The sequence below is a fragment of the Ambystoma mexicanum genome, chromosome 2q, assembly GCF_040938575.1.
Source record: "Ambystoma mexicanum isolate Mex_15411 chromosome 2q, UKY_AmexF1_1, whole genome shotgun sequence".
Classification (NCBI taxonomy): domain Eukaryota; kingdom Metazoa; phylum Chordata; class Amphibia; order Caudata; family Ambystomatidae; genus Ambystoma; species Ambystoma mexicanum.
Genome location: NC_090924.1, coordinates 1039130958 through 1039153360, shown reverse-complemented (window position 1 = coordinate 1039153360; position 22403 = coordinate 1039130958). Strand labels below are relative to the sequence as shown.

At 48.1% G+C, this 22403-nt stretch overlaps 1 protein-coding gene across 5 annotated transcripts in view; it reads left to right on the top strand.

Moving 5' to 3' along the window:
* NMT2 (N-myristoyltransferase 2) overlaps positions 1 to 22403 on the top strand; it is a 1164729-nt gene that overhangs the window by 783722 nt on the left and 358604 nt on the right. The gene's annotated exons all lie outside the window — the stretch shown is intronic.

Below are 22403 nucleotides of genomic sequence, written 5' to 3'. Positions count from 1 at the left end.
AAGATGATTATTCTCCCCAGATTCCTGTATGGATTCCAAAATGTCCACTTCTATATCACAAAACCCCTTTTCCAACTTCTTGACACAATAATCAAGGAATTTCTATGGGGAAAGGGCAGACACCGGGTAGCCCTATCCACGCTAGTCCTACCATACGATCAAGGTGGCATCCAACTACCAAATCTAGAAAAGCACTATCTGGCAGCCCAACTGAGCCATGTGTCCAAATGGCTGGCGGATGATGCCACATCCGAGACCCCCCCTGCTACAGGCCACGATTGCCCCGATCCAGTTGAAAGAATGGCTTTGGGCCCCACAGAAACTAATACATAGACCACCATTACTGGCGACCCTAGGCAAGAAGATATGGCACAGAACCATAACGATCTTGCGCCTGAAACATCCATACTCCCGGGAAGTGCCAATCATCTCAGGGCTCGACAAAACAGATACCAACCTATACAACATCAGGCTATGGGAAAAGAAAGGGATATATACTTGGGGTGACCTATAGGCCGACGGTACATTCAGAGAATTCCCCGAGCTGCAGGCAGTAGAAGATATCCAGGCCGGTCAATTCCTGTGGTATCAAAAGATCCGCAACATAGCCTGCACGAGATGGACCACCTGGCCAGAAGAACCCGAAGAGGACCCCTTCTTGACACTGATGTACAACTTGAACGAAGGAGGAAAAGCGATATCTCAAATATATAGTCTTCTAAGGGACACCCCCAACCCTCGCAGTGCTGCACTAAAGACCCGCTGGGAAACGGACATGGGACACGAAATGACAGAAAGTGAATGGCTCAGAGCACTGTCCTTCCCAAAAGAGGTCTCCAGGAACCAGAGATTTCGATTAATACAAATCAATGTATTATACCGCACCTACTTGACCCCGAGCAAGATAGCGAAGTTCAGCAGAACCGCTGAGACACAATGCACCTGGTGCGGGACAGATGGGACAGACTTGATTCACATGTTATGGAACTGCACCAAGGCACAGAACCTCTGGTCGAAAGTAAAACAAACCTGCGAAGAAGCAGAAGTCACAAGATACAAATGGACTCCAGCTGAGTGCCTCCTAGGCAGCTACCCTAGGCTAGCCAAACTTAAATATGCTGTAAAATTAATGGACTTGCTGTGCATAACGGCCAAAAGAACTATCGCCATGGCCTGGAAAAAGCCCACAGGACCAAGCCACAAAGTATGGCGCAAAGAACTGGAAAGATGGGCGAACGCCGAAACCAGAGCCTGGGAGGACAGTGTAACTAGATCCACTGAAGACTCAAGCATGGCATTAGAGGCATGGAAAGACACCATATCTAAACTGTTCCGATCCTCTGATGATAAACCTCCCTGAACGACGCAAATGTTTATTCCACTGATCTACATGAAGCCATAGAACACTAAGCACCAGACCACCCCGAACCCTGAACTACTCCAGAAAGGACTCCTCCCGCTCCCCTGAGGAAAGTACACTCGCCCTCCCCGACAATACCAACCATCATTTGCCCATTGTAAGGAGACAGTTAATGTTAAATGTGTTGTATGAATGTTATTTTGTTTTATAAACAAGGCATAACTGCAATAAGTCTGTCAGCTATCCTGAATAAAGGCCCTGACCAGTAATAATGTAAAACGCTTTTAACCATAAATGCCAATAAACACATTTGAAAATAAATACATTCAACCAAATGCACTGATTTAAAAACATTTATATTTCAAGTGTCATTTTCGACACTAAAACATGACGACTTGAAGGTCACAAACATTGTTCTTTCTGTAGGTATTTTTGTCTTTACCAACTTTAACTCATGGTTTTTCTTTTTTCCTTTCATTGTTGGCTGTTTTCCTTGGTGTGTGTTACCATGGTTTCAAGGATGGCAGCACTGACTTGTTGCTTTTGATCTGCTTGGACTCTTGTTGGCCTTTGCAAATCCTAGTAATGTGGCGTATCATTGAACCAAAATCTGCAGGATGTAACTGTTAGAGAGATTTTTCATTTTTATGCCAAATCCCCTCAACCTGTGAGACCCCCAGCACTGTCTGCTGGACTTCAGGACCTTTTTCTTGTTCTCCTGAATGAGAGGAGCATTTTTCCACTGATTGTCTTTTTGGTGTAACCATGGTACCCTGTTCATTTTTTTTTTTTTTTTTTAAATGTGTTTATTTTAAACCAAGGCAGGATGACAGTAGTACATCAAATTTCAAGATAAAGTAAACATCATATAACAAACCCATTCAAACCCCTCTCCGCCTCCCTCCAACTCCTTCCCACTAGGGCCGGTCTTTTATTGGTCTGTGTTTTCTGTGACCAGTCCGGCTGGTGCTCCTTCTGGTTGGGTGTCTTCGTCACCCAGGGTCCATCTGGCCTTACGAGGCTTATAGGTTAGGGCCGGGAACTTTCGTTCATAGTCCAGAAATGGGGCCCAGATGTTCTGGAAGCGGTGGAGAAAACCATCTCTAACCGCTGTTCTTTTTTCCGCAATCAATATGTCCCATTTTCTTCTCCCCCCAATGGAACATGAGGGGGCCATCTGCAGATTTCCAAGAACGGGCGATCTTTTTCCTGCTAGAAGGCATTGGGCTAGCAGTTTGGCTTTGTTTCCAGAGTGTGGGTAGATTCCTGGGATCGGGGTCCCCAGGAGGATGGGCTCAGGCTCTAGTGGGAGCGCTATCTGGGTGATCTGTTCAATGGTGGCTAAGCATAGTCTCCAGAACTGTTGGATTCTAGGGCATGCCCACCACATGTGAAAAAAGGAGCCTGGCAGGCCACATGGTCTCCTGCAAGTTGGGTCCAGTGCCTGGTTCATGTGGTGGAGCCTGAGGGGAGGATAGCACCAACATAGCAGGATTTTGTAACCACATTCTCTGTTGGTACACAGAGAGATGATTTATGTGTTCGGGTCCATACATCTACCCAGGCCTGATCTTCTATAGAGTGTCCGAGATCTGCCTCCCAGCGGGCCATGGATAGTTTTTGAGGCCAAGAAGACTACCAGAAAGTGTTTGTATAAGGTGGAGGTTCTGCCTCGGGCTGGAAGATCACAGAGGGTCAATTCGAGGGTGTGAGATTGTGAGTAGCAGCTTGGAGAGTTTGAGGGTGCGAGCACCAGTGACGTAGTTGGATGTAGGAAAATCTGTATCTTTCCTGAAGCTGAAAGGATTCCTTACATTATTCAAAGGCGCGAGGTAGGCCTCCCACGAATAGTTGATTTAGGGTTTTGAGGCCTCCTGCAATCCAGTTCTTAAAATTCTGGGGGTTTGCTCCAGGTGAAAAAGCCAGGTTGTGGAAGAGCAGGGATAGGGGGCCTAGCCCCCTTGGGACTATTGCGTCTCAGGGCCTAATCCCAAGAGTTTATAGTGTGTGTTTAGTAGCTGAGAGGAGGCCCTCCCATCGCTTTCGCCAGGGGGTTGGAATGTGTGGGAGAGAGGGAGGCGTGATTGTTCTAGTTCGACCCATCTGGGGCGGTTGGTGGTTACCTGCCATGCTTGACGTGTGCCAGTTGTGCTGCCATCTGGTAGGCCTGGAGATCCGGGACTCCCAGTCCACCCAGTTCATTGGGTTTTTACTTTGTTCTATGGAGCCTTGCTTTCCTTGGTACATTTAAAGGAATCTGTGTTCCACATTTGCAGCACACAGCAACTTTTTCACAGTGTTGCTGGGAGCCCTTTGGGCTCTCCTTTTTATTATATTGTTTTATTTTCCTTAAGAACTACTATTCTCAAGGTTAGAGGGATACTTTTTATCCTACTTAGTTTTTCCTTTTGTGATATCAGCAAACACCACCCTATGTTGAATGCTGAGGGGTTACCTTGTATCCCCTTTCTCACTGCTCCTGTAACATTTCTGTTACAGTGACAGGCATACGTGTATGGCTGGTGCTGGGAGCAGTGGACGTCTTCTACTGACTTGTGTGCAGTTTTACTTGCAGGCTGTCTCCACAGCTCCGGTTATGCACAGAAGGTTCACCATTGACCCAAAATTGAGGCTTCTTTCTTGTATCGCCAATTTTTGTATACTTGTCCTTTATTGGTCCTTTTTTTGCTGTCCTGGGTGGGCGAGGTCCTGGTGTGAGTTTCGTCTCCGGCGGGGACCCTTTGTGAAGCCCGCCAAGGCTCCTCTGTGTCTGCGAGTACAGGAAACCTGGGAGGACCCCAACACTCTGCTGTCCTTTGTCTTCTGGTGTGGCTGAGAGAAACCAGTTCCCACTGTGGGGCTGATTATTTTACCTGGAGAGAGTGAGACATTTTTTCCCCACTCACCCATGTATTTTAATGTGATGTTCTTTTTTTAACACTGTTTCCTATGGTTGTGGCGTCTGACCAACTCCATAGGCATCATCTTTTACATTGTGTCACACAGCACCTTCAATGTAGTGACACAGGGAAGTCTTACAGATTTCCCAAAGGTTTAAATACCTTCTCTGGGATAAACTACTGTTTCCCAGAGCAGTAAAGTGAAATTGACTTTACTTACATGTATAACATTCTAGACCCAGCACACACTATCTTACAATAGGGTGCTGGAGGGGTTACTTAGTATCCCCTTTGTCTAGCTTCTCATGTAACAATTTTATGTTACCCTTTCCTCGATGAATGGCTGGTGGCAGTGGTTTACCTTTAACTACCGTGGTGAGCATTTACTGCGGTCTGCGTTCGCAGCTGCAGTAAAGCACCCAAGGATGCCATTTTTGTCAAAATGGCCCGATCTTCTTTTTTTGCCATTTCTTTGTGGAAAGGTCCTCCTTGAGATTTACTCTGCGCGCCAAACCCGGTTTGGTCCCTTTGTTCGCTTTTCCTTTGGCGGGATTCACGAGTGAAGTCCGCCTCTGGCTCCAGGGTGTCTGGGGTGGGCAGGAAGTGAGGGAAGTGCACGAAACGCCCCGTGCTTAGTCTCCTAGGAGACCCGAATGCACTCTGTAGTGATTGGCCAGCTGACAGTCCGGCAAGGACAGTCACCCTGCTGGTTGACTGACAGCTAGGCTGGAATGAATGGGAGAGAACTGAATATGAATAAAAGGTGAGGCTTTTGGCTTGGAAGGCAGAGTCGACCACTGGATGAAGCAACCGAAGAATAACTTGAAGAGGACGAATGCTGCAACTCCTGGACCGTTGGTTTGCCTGGTGAAGCCCTGCTGCTGTGCTGAAACTCCAAATTTGTATCAACAGAGAAGCCCCTGCAAGGACGACTTCTCCCCTTGAGTTGGTGGGACCAATCAACTGCAAAGTAAGCCACTTGGACATTCTCTCTGAGCTGGTTGACTTTCCATAAAGTTGCTGATGGAAATCGAAACAACAGGGAGAGGAACACCAGATTGTGTGCATTGCTTTAAGCTGGCCAAGATCTCCAGGAAGATCCTCCAGACTCCTAGGAAGCAGGACTGACCGAGCCTGAGCCCACTCAAGAGAGTGCGCGACGCCAGAAGCAAGGAAAGCCCATCTCGACAGCCAGGAACTGCAGTGTTGCTATTTGCGGTAGACGCGAGGAGCTGAAACACCGAACAGCCACTTGTTTGAAGGTTGCGAGCAGTGACCGTCCCATTGCAGTGCAGGAGTCCCCAGAAGTCCTCCCTCTTGTCCCCACCAACAGTGAGATCTGCTAGCTTCTCGGGACCAGAAGTTATCTGCTGCACTTTTTCTTCAATACAAAGGTACTGTAAAGGTCTGAGAGAACATACCTCTTGCTGTAGAGTTGCCTGCATCTATTACTACTCACAAGTCTAACAGCCAGCTTGTGACCTTACACTGATTCTTCTTTTTCTTCAAAGATTTCTAAGACATTGTGCAAAGACTTTTCTTACTTGCCTGCAAAGAAGTGCTTTAGCTCATATAGACTTTTCCCCATTGACTTTAGCTTAGCCTGTTCCACTGAAGGACTCTTATTGGGGGATCTGAAAGTAATTGCCTGCTAAAAGAATATTTGTGGTCTCTTGTATTTCTAATATCCTTTTCCATTGTCTTGCTCTTAAATGATTCTAAATGCAACAGTGATATATTAATGTCCCCAGCACCCTAGCTATTGAAGTCACCTGAGGGTGTAGGTTGTGTCTATGGGCTATCCCAAAAGGGTACTTACTGATTTAGAAGTATTAAGAGTGTTTATTTTTGTGAAGTATATTTGAGTGTTACTGTTATATTTCTCCCTTCTGAAGAAGGCTTACCCTAACTGACTGATAAATTAATAATTGTTTATTCAAGAAGCCTTGTGTGTGTTTAATTGAATACTTGTCACTGTGAATCTCTGTGGAACAGCCCTAGAGCTCACAATGACCCCTCTTGAGATGAGCCTGGCTGCTCAACACGCTATCGACCTGTGTAGTACAAGCTTATACCAAAGGTTTGGTTCCTATTGCCAGGAGGTCAGGGTTGTTTTAGTGCACCCAAAGGTGCAATCGTACCTAACACAGGCAGAATTTGCAGAGGATGAGTGTGGGTTCCTGATAAAAGGCGAGGATCATGAGGCAAAAGGCAAGTTGACCACTGGAACATAAGCACCAAAGAAGGTGACTAGAGATGCCTGCAGCACCTTCCAGCAACTGCAAAGAGACTACTTCTGCCCTGACCCCGTTTTCTAATCAAAAGAGGAGCTCTGAAGACGACTCCTTCCCTTTGGCTGGTGGGACCAATCAGCCATAAAACTAACTGCAAAACAAGCCCATTGCATGACGTACTGCGACCTTCTTGGGCTGCAAACCGCTAATACCCAGGGACCTACGACCCTATTGCAGTGCATCATCTTCACATGAACAAATCTTCCCAGAACTTTTGTGCATTCTTGGTGGGCCTCCAAAGGCAAGATCACCCTCCTGAAGGTCCCGTCACCAGAGTACAGGACCAAAGAATCGAAGCGGATTGACCGGGCGTTAAACGTTCATCCTGGGAGTATGTAAAAAGACACCAAAACTGCAGATCGACGTTGGAGCACAAATAATCCTTTTGCTGGGAGCCCTTTCTCTCAACTGATGCTGCAACATCCCTTCCAGAGTCCTTTGTTTCGTCACCACAACCAAGGAACAGCAGACTGCGTCCACCACTGCTGCACCATGAAATAACCCAGCTCCCCTAACACTGAGGAGTAATCTTCTTCATTACTCCTCAGTGTTAGGGGAGTTTTCCTAAAGTGCCACTTGGAGGTAATACTTTAATAAGCGGTACTAGTGATTTGTAGCTCCCCAACTCTTAGTATCAGTCTGTACTCCTCAAATAATTTGGTGGAGTGGCAAAGCAGTCCGGCTTATTTTAATAGGAACATGTGAGCTGTAGACAAGTACACTGAATCCAAGAAAAAGTTACACATACTTGTGTACAAGCGCGATAGAAATAAAATATCAATATCAAAAATATCAATACATTTATATTAAAATATAGGTTTATTACATTTACACAAGAGTCACTGTTAAATACTTAGCACAATAAAGCAACACACATAGGTATACTTTTCAATACTTTCAAAGGGTCTTTTCTTAGTTGGTAGTTGGTGAACGCACACAATTGTTACAGGAGTTTGACAGTTCTATCAGTAATACTGCATACCCACTCAGTAGTCTGCATACACCTATAAGAAGGTGATTTTTGGGAAGGAAAACAGTTGGTTAGTGTTTTCCTAGCAAAGCTTCAGGTTCTAGAGGCAGTTTTGCGACACAGCAAGTCTTTCATAGTCCAAAATGCAACCCTAGCTAAAAGGCAGTTTGTAGCCGCTTAGTCTTGCAAAGCAGTAGAAATCAAACGTTCCTGTGGATACTTTCTAGTCTCTATGAAGGAAGATACAAGAATGCTTAACCAATGTTGGAAACCCTGTTGAAGGACTCGCTAAAGGGACCCAAGCAGCAGCTTGTCGGAGGTAAGATGGGGTTGCCCTGGACACCTCTACTCCAATGCTCTGGAGCGACTTTCTGGAATCGGGTAAGCAATACCTTTATCCCCATAGTACCTTAGGTTAGAAGAAAACGTTCGTGGTGGACCTGACCTCCGGATTCCAGTCTGATGACTGAAGGTAGGACAATGGACGGGATCTCTCAACAGTAGTCTCTAGGGAGGACCTCTGCCACGGCTTTCATCAACTTTTTTGGTCACTCTGTGGTTTTGGCGCCTTTTCTGCAGCACCATCAAAGGGAGCAATTTGCACGGTCATTCTTCTTCGCTTCCTGCAGTCCCACGCTGATGAGGGGTCTGGGCGAGTTGGATCGGATCTCCGGAGTGTCCTTGAGGGCTGCGCATAGATTTGGATGGATTCGGGCTTTCCTCGCTGATGCACTCGAAATGGGCATCAGGTCTCCTGGTATTGGGGTTCCGCAGCTCTGTAAACTCATAGGACCTCGGTAGATGGGTAAAATCAAAGTTCGTGTTGGGACTGGTTGTTCCCACCAGTCAAAGGGAAGGAGTTGTCCTCGTTGGAGTACCTCTGTCGCACAGAAAACGGGGTCAGAACAGCAGTGGTCGCTTCACGGTGTTGCAAAGGGTCTGCAGGTGTCTCTGGTCATTGTCTTCTTCGGTTACTTCAGCTTCCAGTGGTCGACTTACCCAGCACACACTCCTCTGCAATCACTGTCAAAAATGTACAGAAAAGGGTGCTTGGCTGTCCGATCAGGACAGCCAGATCCCAGTGGGAGCTGATTCAATTCAGGCACTGGGGCAGACAGAGGACAGGAGGGTGGAAAACTCCTCCCATCCTTCCTGCTTGCCCAGACACTCTGGAGCCTAGGCGGGGACACCCAAGGGTTACAGCCAAAGGCAAATCACACACACAGGCCTCCCTCTCCCAGAATGGTAGAAGGTCTAACAAAGAACAACCACGCTAGTAATGGTGGAAAAAGAAGGGAGTCCCCAAGTTGATACTTGGGTGCCCCTATTGTGCACTACCGTGGCTATGGACATAGCCAGTGGTATATAAAAATGACACAATAGTTTGTAGAACACGTCCACTGCCACCATCCATAACTAGGAGATTGGCTCTGTGACTAGTCACAGGAGCAGAAAGAAGGGGGATACTAGGTATCCCTTTTGCACTCCACATAAGGTGGTGTGTTCCAATCCCTGACGATAACGTTTTAGGAGAGATACTATCCTTAAGAACTGTAGTTACTCTAGGATAAAGAAAATAATCTCAAAGGGGAACCCTAAGGGTCCTTAGGGAGGACCCTAAGCAACGCTGCACATAAGGAGCTATGAGCTGCAGTAGTAAAATGCAGATACCTTTGAGTTATGGAGAAAATAGACTCCATAGTGTAGGTAAAATACAAAGAATAGAGTTCCAAAAGACAGAGCCCATAAGAATGAATGAGTGGAAAAAGGCTCCACTCATTCAGGATTTAAAGAAAAAGGTCCAGCAATCCAGACAAAAGTGCTGGTGGTCTCACTAGGTGAGCAGATTAAACCTGAAAATGATAAATCTCCCTAACACTGAGGTACTGTGGGACTCGTGGTAGTACATACTACAAGGGAGACATGGTATCACAAGTATGACACTGACACAAGAGATACCATTTTCAAACCTTTATTCAATTTTAGGGTTTTGGGAAACTCCTGGTTTGCCCTATAGCTATGATGGAAGTAGTCTCTACCATCAAATAATAAAGAAAACAGTCCCAGTCAGTCTGTTCAAAATCAAAATGGCCTATACTAACAAAACCTAATGCGCCTGCCCTAGCTCTTAGGGGAACTGTGCAAAGGGGAATGTGTATGCAAAGAAAATTCAGGGTTATAACATAACGGATCAAAGTGGCTGAGTCAGCCCTCATCCCCATGTTGGACAGCACAGAGAAAGGCAGCCCCAGTAGACAGGATGACACACACTGGCACAGGTTATCAAAAAGGCAGTTCAAAGCCTGGACCGAGTCCTTTCTGGCCCTTCATTTCAAAGTCACTTATTCCAGCCTTCCAAAAGTTGTTTCATGATTCAACAAAAAGTTCACGTAGGTCTCCCTCCATCAGGCTCGGACCTCTCAAACACAGCACTTGCAGGGGTGCCCTTCTCCAAGCTTAATTCACATTAATTAGGGGTTCCCTTCCCCTGACTTATCACACTTCCGGTCTCCCTCAGTCGGGCTTAGACCTTTTACTGATGTCAAAGACTTTCAAATGTGCAAGGCTTTTACTAAAGACATCTGCAGGACCACTTCGACTTTCTCTTTAGCTCACACTCTTATGTTATTTGCCCCAGTGTGTCTTGGTCTTGGTAGTTTAGCAACATAAGCACAAGTTCAAAGAAATCTTTCTCTTCAAGCATTCAACTTTTTACTTCCCCTTTTGCCAGGGTTAGTCATGACCATTACGCATTTCAGAGTTCCCTCACTTTTCTGCTTTATAACAAAACATTTCACATTTCGTGGAGACTTTCCCCGGACCACTCAACTACTCTGTATCCCTGGCTTCACAGTTATCAGCCACTTGAAAAGGTCATCATTGGTTAGCTTTCTTGCGCGTCTCAGCACCATGTGCGCAACCTTCAATTGTGAGATACTGTTGCACTTCAATCTTTCCTTAACACATGTCGGCTTTAATTCATGGGTCAAGGTTAATACCACAGGCTTGGCATCGCCTTCCCAACTCAGTCGTTCACCCGGCAGGGTCGCTGGTGTCCTTGAAACACAATGCAATCTTCTTGTCTGGGATTTGGCCATCTCCGCGTATCCTTCACAGCTCTTCTGAGGCAACGACCTCCTGCAGCGATCTCCAGGGTTTCTCTACCCTTTGCTCTCGTCCCTCGATTGATCGTTCTGCTCCAGTAGGTCCGCCCCGAAAGTTGTGCTCCTTCTCGTGTTCCACCTTGCTCAGAGTGTGTCTCTCTGTTCCGCCTTTTATCCGTGTGGGGAGAGCTAATGGGTATCAGATGTATGTGATTAATGTAAGTGGCTGACTTTGCCTAACTTGATTAGTGGGACATGCCCGATGAGATATGTAAGGGTTAGCCTATTTACTATGTTGCCCTCTTCCTCGGCCCAGTGTTTGTGTAGAAAATGGGGTTGGGTGGGTGGTTTGGGACGACGGAGAATCGTATAAGATAGGATGATATATGGGAAAGGGGGAATACTAGGTCTCACCATCAGTTGCCTCACCCCGCCCCCCTTCCCTAAGACCCCTCACCCAGGTGATCCTCCCACACTGGTCCACCCCCAGGGTCTGGATCCAAAGGCGATGGCCGTGCCCTGGCCACCTGAGAGAGAGTTTCCTGGGAACTAGTAGGTGAGATACCCTTTGCTGTCTCACAATACTGTGAATCATTTTTCCCCTCCTTTGTTGTTAGAGTGCTGATTCTGGTGTTTAGGTGTTACACCCTTCACCAAGGCACAACGCTTCTGCATCCATAGGGAGCCTATCACAAGGTTCATGAAGCCTTTTTGATCAACAAAACCCCTTTACTTGTAATTGAAGAATCCTCTGGAACATTCTTTTCTGCATCTGTGCCTTTTCTGCTTTACCTCCAATCTGACATTGAAGCACTCATGCCTACATAGGGATGGACTGCTAAAGCCTTAAGGCCTCTGAAAAGTAATACAAGTCTTTTAAAGTAGTGAACGGCTATTGTTGGTGTTGCTTAACCTTTTTATTCCTACAACAGAATATCATATTTTTTCTACCGTGTTTATTGGTTTGAAATAGTACTTGCTTACCTAGTTTTACCTTGTGTATATAAAATAAATAACTATTTTACTATAACTACAAGAGTGAGAGTTTATTTGGGCCTATGAATTTACTGAGTTCATTGTACGTACTTACAGCTCACATCTCCCTCCTAAGATAATCTTGGCTGCTTTGCCATACTATCAAAACCTTGAGTAATACAGACTTACACTAAAAGTTGGGGCCTGTAGACTTTAGGAAAACTCCCCCAACAGTAACAATGAATCCCCTGGAGATTCCTAGTTTCCCTGTTTTGCACATCTATAAATATTTTTGTTTTATCCATTATCCTAGGTGCAAGGTGTTTATAAAAGAACATGTTATGCCCATTCCTCATAGATAATGCACCTCTCAACTGTTGAAATACATTCCCTTTCGTTGAGTGCCCTTGAAAGGACAAACTGAATGGACACTGAGTCTTCCCTGCATCTGGCCTAGGACTTGTCCTTTTCACGTAGCAATACATTGCTTTACCTTTGGTGACATTGTAAAGGTCTACATTTCAGACATTTCCTTTATTTCATACTTTCTTTAGTTTTCAGTAAGCCTTTCCACATTGTTCCAAATTGCCCCTTCTTGGCTAGTACAACTAAGTATCTTGTTTATCCTCTGATGCTCAGAATATCTGTACGAAACATAATTTCCTTTTTGGAGAAATAATGTTTGTAGTGCAAATTGGCCACTGGATACCTCAGAACCATTGCCATCACCAGCCAGTGAGCTCCTGTCACAAGTCCATGATTTAAACCGGTTCCCAAAAGAATATTTGCCTAATTCTCCATCATTGGATCTTTCATAGATTTACATGCTGTGTATATTCCCTGTCGTCAGGCTGGGAATCATCAGTAACATAGAGCAGTTTAAACTTGAACTGAAAACTTTCAGTCACTTTTGTGCTCTATTGCAGTCATTATGCTTCATACTGCCCACAGCCAATAGGAACACCTCCCTGAACTCCTCCCCTGTCAGCCATCTTCATATTTATTTACCACACTTTATATAAGGAGTCCTCAAAAATCATCTCCCAACATTTCTACGAATAGTTTTGGATTTTAACATCATTTCAATGAAAAAAGTATATTTTTCGTCATCTACTAAAAGACTGGCATTAGTGGGGACGGTGCTAGCTCTGTAGATTGTTCCTGCCACCGGTAATCTTAGATGAAGCTTTGTTTGTGCAGTTGGGCCTACCTCATGGCTGAATCCACGAGGAAGAGCCTGTTCAAGGCCTGTGCATGCTGTGGACTGATGAATGTTTACGTTGAGGATCATCATGACTGCCTGTACTACCTTCACCCTCACCATGTCATCCAAGACTGCAAAATCTGCCAGTCGTTCTCCAACAAGATGCTGACGGATCGACATAGTCATCTCGCCTCGTGGCTCGATGACGCCGGCGAGGCCTCTAACTCTACAACTGTATGGAGTCATGCTTCGTTACGGCATGGCAGGACGGACCAGCGAACCACCTCTAGTAAGAAGTCAAGATCGTATGAAGTCCCGGCCACCAGCCAGAAGTGGCATAAAGAAACCTGCGGTGATGAGCCCAGATCCTCGCACAGGGACCAGTCTTCACCAAAGGTCAGTTCCCAAGCAGGGTCGGCAGGGAAGGAGAGCCAAGGCCCTTTCCATCACCCCAAGGAAATGTCTTCATCTAAGTCTACGTCTAAATCTGGTGGCCACTCTTTGCCTTCAACGTCAAAATGGCTCGTCCAGATCGGCGGCGGGTACGTCATCGTCGACGACCAAACCTCCCCCCAGGTCATCTGCCCCAAGGCCGTCAACGCTGTCCACCAGCAATGAAGCGGTCATCGGCCGTGACGGTGTCATTGACAAAACAGCCAGCTGCCATGAACTTGTCATCTACGAAACCGTCAACAGCCACAACCATGACTGCTGCATCGACGGAATCTACGTCGACTGCTGTGATACCCTTGTTGACGGCCCCGCCGATGACCCAGTTGAGAGGGAAAAATTGCGTCTTCCCATAAGATTGTTTGCACCGCCATTGTAACTGGTGTCGCCGACACCCAGATCAGCACAGTGTCTGCATTGACGCCCCGTCCATGGGCATCATTCCCCAACCTTGGGGTGACTCTTCTACTTGGAGGTATTGTTGTCTCAGAGCCTAGTCCTTCCCATTCGGAAGAGGTAGAGGAAGCACATGAGGAGGCCTTCATGTCACTGCTGTCGTCTCCAGCACACAGGACATTGCCTCCCAGAAGGCAATCCATTCATCTCAGGTACAGGACAGTTTGCTTTTAATGCAGTGAGCTCCATTTCTGCCTTCACAGGGAAACATGGCACTGGGCATTTTATCCACATTAACCACTCTGGTGGTTGTCTCAGAGCCTAGTCCTTCCCAATCGGAAGAGGTAGAGGAAGCACATGAGGAGGCCTTCATGTCACTGCTGTCGTCTCCAGCACACAGGACATTGCCTCCCAGAAGGCAATCCATTCATCTCAGGTACAGGACAGTTTGTTTTTAATGCAGTGAGCTCCATTTCTGCCTTCACAGGGAAACATGGCACTGGGCATTTTATCCACATTAACCACTCTGGTGGCAACCTTGCAACAACGGCTGCCTGCACCAGCCCTGGTTCCGGTTCTTCCTAGGCGATGGCACGCTGATGTCTCCAGGCCCTCCAGGGAGGTAGATCGCATTTCTTGCCCGCCCAAAAGGGCCGACCAGCGGTCAGTAACGCAGAGGCTGTCTGATACTGGAACACTGATCCGGACCAGTTGGATGACGTGGTTTCCAGTCACACTTCCCACACTGACGAATTTGACAATTTCATTGCAGGTGATGGGGAACCAGATGACATTCCACTCCGGGACACATACCCCCAACGAGGTAGGGGCCTTCCACATGCTCATGTCCAGGGTGGCCAAGATGTTCGCCATCTGGAGGAGCAGCGTAAATAGAGTGTGCTATACCAATGCAGAGAACAGTGCAGGAAGTCTGTCATGTCCATCCCTCTGTTTGAAGACATCTGGGAGGATGGCCTGGTCACCTTGGCACACCACGCAACCAGTGGTCGAAGTGGGCAGGAGCGGTTGGGAACGGTGCTCCTCTACTTCTTTTATTAAGTTTTACAATTCCTCTACTTTTATTTTAAAAAGAAACTGTTCCGGAATGGTTTTGTTTTAAAATAAAAGTGTAGGAAGAAGTTGAAACTTTCACTTTCAGTGGACTGCACTGACCGTTTCCCTAAACAGCAGGATCATGTGTTTTGGGGTTTGTATTGTGCGTGGGAGGGTGCGTGGCGATGGGGTTTGTGGGGCGCGGTGCAGGCCAGTAGGGACCATAGTTCCACTACTTCTTTTCGTACACTTCGACCACTGCCCGCAACTGCCCTGGCTAAGAAAGACCAGTTCAATAAAAAATACAGAGCCCCAGAGTGCAATGTCGCCTGCCCCCACACCCAAGATGGGTCCCCAGAGTTTCTGCCAGATGAGGAGAAACAAGAGGCCATGGACATCTTCCATCGGGCGAATTGGCTTTGAACCATGCCATCACAGTCTCTGTGGACATCGTAGATACTGTGTTTCACCAGCTTGGAAATGAAACGGCTCTATGCATGCAGGGTTGGCTCAAGGCCACAGACTTTAGACCCGATGTCCAGGGTCGTTGATATGCCTTTTGATGGATCTGCCCTTTTTGGGAAGAAGGTGGATGAAGCCTTACAGTCCATAAAGAGACACAGGAAACTACAGCAAAGGGGCCAGTCCTTTCTTTCAGGAAAAGGGCATTATGGCAGGGTTTCACGGGATAACCGCTCCACGTACCAGTCTTTCTCCTCTTACAAGACTCTGTACTAATCAGGGGCCTAGTACAGAACAAAGTCCCAGTCCTACAAGGGATCACAGTGGCTCTTTTCAATCTAGGGGTCAGCACGGCAAACAGACATAACCAGCCCAGGGCCAGGTCCTCCCGCTTCAGCACCCCGATGGGAGGACTGTCAATGTTCATCGATTAATAGACAAACATCACAACCGACGAAGGGGTGCTATTCCTGCTCTAGCAGGGCCACTCAAAGGAATTCGTGGACTATCGACCGGACATTCCTCCCGCACACAAACCAGAAAAGTTGCAACACAAGAAGTACAAGAAGTACGAGCTCTTCAGCTAAAAGGCGCAGTGAAGAAGGTTCCAAAGGAGGAGCCGGGCAGAGGAATCTACTCTTGCTGCTCCTGATAAGGACAAATTCACTAGACAACAAGTCAGGAAGCTGGAGTCCCATATTCACTCTAAGGGTGCTCAAAAAGTTACTAAAGGCACAAACGTTCAGCATGGTCCCACTGCAAGTGTTGTCCCAGCTACAACAAGGAGACTTCTTCGTGCCCCTCGAGGACGCCCATTTTCACATCACTATTCGCTGCTCACACCGGCGCTACCTACACTTTGTGGTAGCAGGGAGTACATTATCAGTTCAAGACCCTTCCATTCGGCCTGTGGTCTGCCCCACAGGTGTTTACCAAACGTCTTGCACCAGTAGCTGCGGAGGGGAGTTCACGTCTACCCGTATCTAGACGACTGGTTGGTGCGATCCCCCTCCTATTGAAGGCAAGCCCCTGAACGCTCACACCAGAGAAACTACACCCCGCCAGGGAAGAAAGGTCCAAGTCGATCTTGTAAGGATAACAAGTTTAAGCTCATGCGCAGATGAGAGCAACAGCAAAGAACTCTGCTGCTAAGAACGTCTGCCAAAGAGAGGTACAAGCAGAAACCTTTAAAGCAAAACATAGTCATAAGCGACGCAATACATGCAATGAAACCCCGAGCATCTGATTGGATGGACCCTATACAGGTGCTGCCTTTAAACATATGGGATGGCAGTTTATTGGCTCCAGTCTGTCCATCTTGCATCACGTGGGTGCTGCGGGGCTCATCCTCTCACATCGAAGGTCAGAAAATTAATTCTACTCCTACTATACAGCTTGCTTATCACTCATAGTATGCACTTGGCAGGCTTTAAAACGGACACACAGGATGTTCCAGGTTACTTTAACCTTCACACACACATTTCACTCGCTCCCTCTGTTCCATCCAGCTCCAAGGTCTCTGCCCTCGTTTTGAACTATAATTTATCCCTCCAGCACCTCGCAATACAAATCACATGATTGTCACTTCAATGATACACCCTGTCCATCTTCTTTGAACATTTCAGGACTTGTTACTTTTGGGTTGGTGGTCAAAGGGCACCTGGTGTCATGGAATTTCGGGAATCAAAGGGTTCCGTGAGTTGTATGGGCTATAACTCGTGGACACTCGGGAATGGGCCGGGTCATGCTTTGGCCAAAGTGAGATGACATGCACACTAGGCGCCGGCCTCTGATCGCGGCCTTGTAGGGTACGTTCCTCTTGGGTGAAAGACGCATCTTCGCAACACTTTCAAGAAAAATGAACAAACAGTGTGGTGGGTGGGGGTGCAAACTGTCCTCATGGGATCTCGGGCATGACTTGAGATTTCTGTAGCCTCGTGGATTTGTGCCTGGAATGCTGCCTTTATCACGCTTAACGTGTGCAAGCCTTCTCTTCTACCTATGAATATCAATATGTATGCAAAATAATGATGCCTTCCGTACATTGAGCCACACCATATGAATAAACTATAACTGATTATATTAGCAAGGGGTACTGCTGAACGGGAAAGAGGCCCTTTCACTGACCACCTTCCCCCTGGATCATCCAGAGAGCTTGGGGGTGGGGACACCTTTGCGTTTCCATGGGAATGGAAGATTCTGTATGCATTCCCCCCCCATCCCTCTGGTCCCTCAAGTCCTACACACCTTCAGATTGTTTTGGTGCAAACTGATATTAGTGGCCCCTGCCTGGCTGAGACAGTTTTGGTACTCCAACCTTCTTGCCCTCTCATCAGTGGTGCTGATCAAGCTGCACCCGCACCAATCGCTCCTGTGCGGAACCAGGGTGCGGTGCTGCACCACGACCTGGCCTCACTCAATCTGACAGCCTGGCTCCTGTGTTCTTAGAATGCAGAACTCTGTCCCTTCCACAAGACTGCCAGGAGGTCCTGGCCCAGGCAAGAGCTCCGTCCACCTTAAAGTGCTACAAAAGCAAGTGGAAACGTTTTCAGGTATGGTGCAGGATCCATCAACTGCGACCTCAGACCATCTGGCCAGAGGATCTATTGCCTTATCTATTGTCCCTATCTCAGTCTGGCTTGATGCATTCCTCCATTAAGGTGCACCTGGCAGCACGTGGGCTGTTACGATCTTTACCACCTGTCCGTTACCCAGAGACAGCGTGGGACTAAATGTGCTACTCGCAGGGCTCATGAAGCCACCTTTCGAGCCCATGCACCAAGAATCCATTAAGCATCTTTCCTGGAAAACAGTGTTCTTGGTGGCAATAACTTCGGCCAGGCTGTGAAAATGAAACAGTAGCCTCAGTGAATGGATGTCAAGACCTTTTGTCTAAAGATAGACACCATAATCCGCTAAAGGTGGATAAATAGATGCCTGACACGCCCACAAATGTATCAACAAAACAGCTGAAATCGAGGGAGCAGAAGGTACTGGAAAAAGCAACAAAACCGCTTAATGTCGCTGGAACTAATTGACATAATAGGGATATCCAATAGTGACAAGTGATACCCTAAAAGGATAAGGAATCTTTTTGAATACAAAAGAAACATTTACTTTTCTTTCTCAATTTTTTGACCAATAGAAAAAAGAAGGGAAAATAAAAGAATGCAAGTTCCTTCCTGTTCTATTTTTATTCTTCAAATTCATGTTTCACTTTTTTTAGGTGAACATTCAGATTTACACTTTATGGGTTAGGTTGGTGGTGCTTTCATGTAGGATTAGCTCCTTTTCTATCCACTTTCTAGATAAGCGGCACATCAGTACACACTTGAGTTAACCTTCACCCTGAACGGACAGCACCTTTCTATAGGGATAAGAGTCAGCGATGTATAGCACCAGCATTCTAAGTGATTCTGTCACCCACGTGATACAATTGAATATACGGGAAATAGTGATGTTTGCAGCAGATTTTGCAGGATAGAATCTAATGTTGAGACTCTAAAGCATATTATAGTGTTTTGCCCTGGGCTGACGGCATTAAGAACCAGGGTGATGGGAAATTGGATCCGGGATCGACGGTGCCAAGAGACAGAAACATTTTGGTATGTTTTTATTAAGGGGGAAGACTACCCAGCAGAGTTTTGCCTGGTGAAATTTTCGAAAAGACATTTAACTTTTGAGTGAGCATAGTTATGAGTGGGTTAAGTTTCTTGGTAAAGGCTGCAAATGTTTTAATTTGGGAGATGTCCGGTTTTTTGTCAGGGGGCGGATTTTATGATGTTTTTGATATATTGCTAAGTTTGTATATCATGAATAAAATACATATTTTGTAAGAAAGAAAAAAAAACAATTGAGAACCTCGGATCCTGAATGGCCCTATTCGAGGGGATTGGGTCCTCCGACGTATTCCATATCTATGACAGTAATCACCACAGCTGTGCTGCTTCGGAAAATCTTTTGGCGCCTGCGTCCTGCATCAATGTCGTCGATACGCTGCCCTCGAGGACCTCCTCCGACGGCCGACATCACTAGATGTTCTAAGTAAGATGCACAATGCCCGTAGCCTCAGTTCCGTTTTTTCCGTGAACGTGTTCGCTTCGGAGATCTCATCGCGCCTCGACTCTTCGGAGTTTGTTCTTTCTGTTCTTCGAACCTGTTCGGTTGTAATAAGTTTTTGAGATGTCTTCCTCTTCTTCCACCCTGCGTCCGGGCTTCAAGAAATGCGGGGACTGCGGATCCAAGATGTCGGTGACGGACTCGCACGACGCCTGCCTCTGGTGCCTCGGGGAGGCCCACGACACGGATGATTGTGTTGACTGCCAGTCGCTTACGTACAAAGCCTTGCGGGAGCGCAAGAAGAAACTGTCGGTCGGTAAGGTGTCCAAGCCCCGGAAGTCTAGGTCCACTGGGCTTTCGACGGACGATTCGAGGGGCGACTCTCCGCATCGTCGTCGTAAGTCTAGGGGGTCTCGGTCCCGGAGTGGGTCCCACCACTCCTCTGCCTCTTCGAGGCACTCCAGGAAGCGCCGTCATCGGTCGCCTTCCCCATCCTCGTCCGAGGACTGCGCCAGTCGGCGGGTATTTTATCCCACCAAGCATGCGACTCTGGAGGAATGGGCTTCCTTCGGTAAGAAAATGCTGGCGATTCTTGAATCGCAGGGCACCGGTCCGTCCGCGCCTCCGAGTGGGGTCGGGCGTGACCGTACTAGAGACACCACTAGTACGCCTTTGGGCTCGGGTGGTCGGCACGATTCGCGGGAAAGGTCCCGGTCATCGACGCGCTTGAGACCGTGTGCACCAGTGATGTCTTCGAAGAAGACGTTGACGCCTGTGGCGGCGAGGTCGTCGAGGGACTCTCTCGAGGCTCCGCCTCCGAGGAAGTGGTTGGCGCCATCGGCGCCCAGGCTGTCGAAGAACACGCTCGGGGCTCCGCCCTCGAGGCCTGTGTTGACGCCGTTGATGCTGTTGGCGCCGCGTTCAGCGTCAACGCCGATTCATTTGACGCCCTCGACGCCTTTCAAGGCTGTTTCGACGGGGGTATCCTGGGGTACGGTGGAACCCCCTAGAAAGGCTCTGGCCAAGGCCAAGCATGGCTTTGTTCCCCATTCTGTGCCGACTTTCCACCATCTTGATTACATTTCGGAGGTCGATGAGGGCTCTGATGATGGCATTGTTCCTGATACGGTGCCAGATGAGATTCTCTCGGGACATAGTCAGATTGAGGACCTGCGTCAGTCACTGCACGACGCCAGTGGTCTGTACACCTCTCCGGAGGTGGAGTTTTGTAGGCCTGAGCCTGGCATCCATGCCGACTCCTCATTCTGGCGCCTTATGTCAAGTGTCACCGAGTACTTGGGGTGGTCTGCTCCCCCAGGGGATTTTCTTCAGGATGACCTCACGGATATCCTCGACCAAGGTCCACCAACTGACCCGGTACTGCCGTTCCATATGGCTCTACAGAGGAGGGTGGCGGTGGCTTGGACTGCTCCGGAGAGTCTCCCGGCAGCGGGCAAGTCTTTGCTGCGAAAATACCGCTCGGCCAGTAGCGACCCCTGCTACTTGACCACGCACCCCACTCCGGAGAGTTTGGTCGTGCAGGCGGCTAGGGCCCCAGCAAAGCAGGCGTCGTATCCTACCATCCCTCCTGATAGGGACAACAAGCGTTTTGATGGTTGGGCGGGGGCGAAGAAAGTGTTTTCTTCAGGGGGTATGGCTCTTCAGGCTGCCAACCCCGTATGTGCCTTGTCACGTTTCACGCACACTCTGTGGAACTGTTTCCTTATCGGCTCAACATATTCCCGAAGGGGACGAACGGGATGGTTCTCTTGCTATGGTCCAGGATGGCAAGGATGCCATGTGTGAGGCCGTTCAGTCGGGTTTGGACATGGCAGATTGCGTCAGCCGGTCCATGGCGGCGAGCACCGTAATACACAGGTTTGCGTGGTTGCGGAAGTCGGGGTTTGCTCCGGATGTGCAAGCCCGGCTCCTCAACATGCCCTTTGATGGTGTCCATCTTTTTGGCAGCAAGGCTAACGAGAGCCTTGAGAGGTTGCAGACCTCAAAAGCTGCAGCGAAGTCGTTGGGCGCTGCAGTTCGCCAACCTCTGCCTTTTCGTCCTAGGGGACAGCAATGGAGGGGAGGTTCCTTTCGTTATTACTCATCCTTTGGTAAAGCGAAAGGAGCTGCTAGTCAAAGGGGCCACCGTAGGAGTGCCAGAGGTGGAAAACAAGGTGCTCGAGGTGCCAAGGCCGCTCGGTCTGTTGCCTCTTTGCCCTCAGGCAATGCCGCAGCCGCTTCAGCTCAGTCATGAGGCCATGTCCCATGGTTCGCCGGTTGGGGGAAGGCTGGCACAGCATCTTGTCGAATGGCGTGCCATTACTTGAGATGTGTCGGTTCTGGAGATCATAGCCCACAGCTACTGTCTTCCTTTCCGGCAGAGGCCTCACGACAATCCACCAGGGAACCTCTCTTTGAAGTGTCCGGATCCGCTCCTTGCGCAGGAAATTCAATCCCTGCTGGAGAAGGGCGCCATAGAACTGGTGCCTGTAGCGGAGGGGAACAAGGGATGGTATTCCCCTTATTTTTTGATTTCAAAGAAAGACGGGGGATTGAGACCCATCATGGACTTGCGCGGTTTGAACAAACTCCTCAGGAAGGACAAGTTCAAGATGGTTACTCTTTCTCAAGTCCTCCAGGCCCTTCAACTTCAGGACTGGCTAGTGTCTCTTGACCTCAAGGACGCTTATTTTCATGTGCTGATCTAACCAAAGCACAAGAAGTACCTGAGGTTCGCGGTTGGCGACTCGCACTTTCAGTTTCGGGTCCTGCCGTTCGGATTGACCTCCGTCCCGAGGGTCTTCACCAAGCTCATGGTAGTGGTGGCAGCGCATCTCAGGAAAGGGGGGATTCACATCTACCCCTACATGGACGATTTGTTGATCAGGGCGCGCTCTCCCGAGCAAGTCCTGGATCATCTGTCCGTCACCTGCTTTTCTGCCGACTGTTTACGAGGAAAGAATGTCCTGATTCTGACGGAGAACACAGTGGCCATGCACTACCTCAACAAAAAGGTGGGGGGGCAGGGTCACTTCCTCTGTGCAGGGAGTTGATGCAGCTCTGGTTCTGGGCAATCCAGCAGGAAATTTCGGTCTCGGCAGTTCATCTGGCCGGAGAAGAAAACGAGACGGCCGACGAGAGCGCAGTCTCTCACGAGTGGGAGTTGGCTCAGGAGA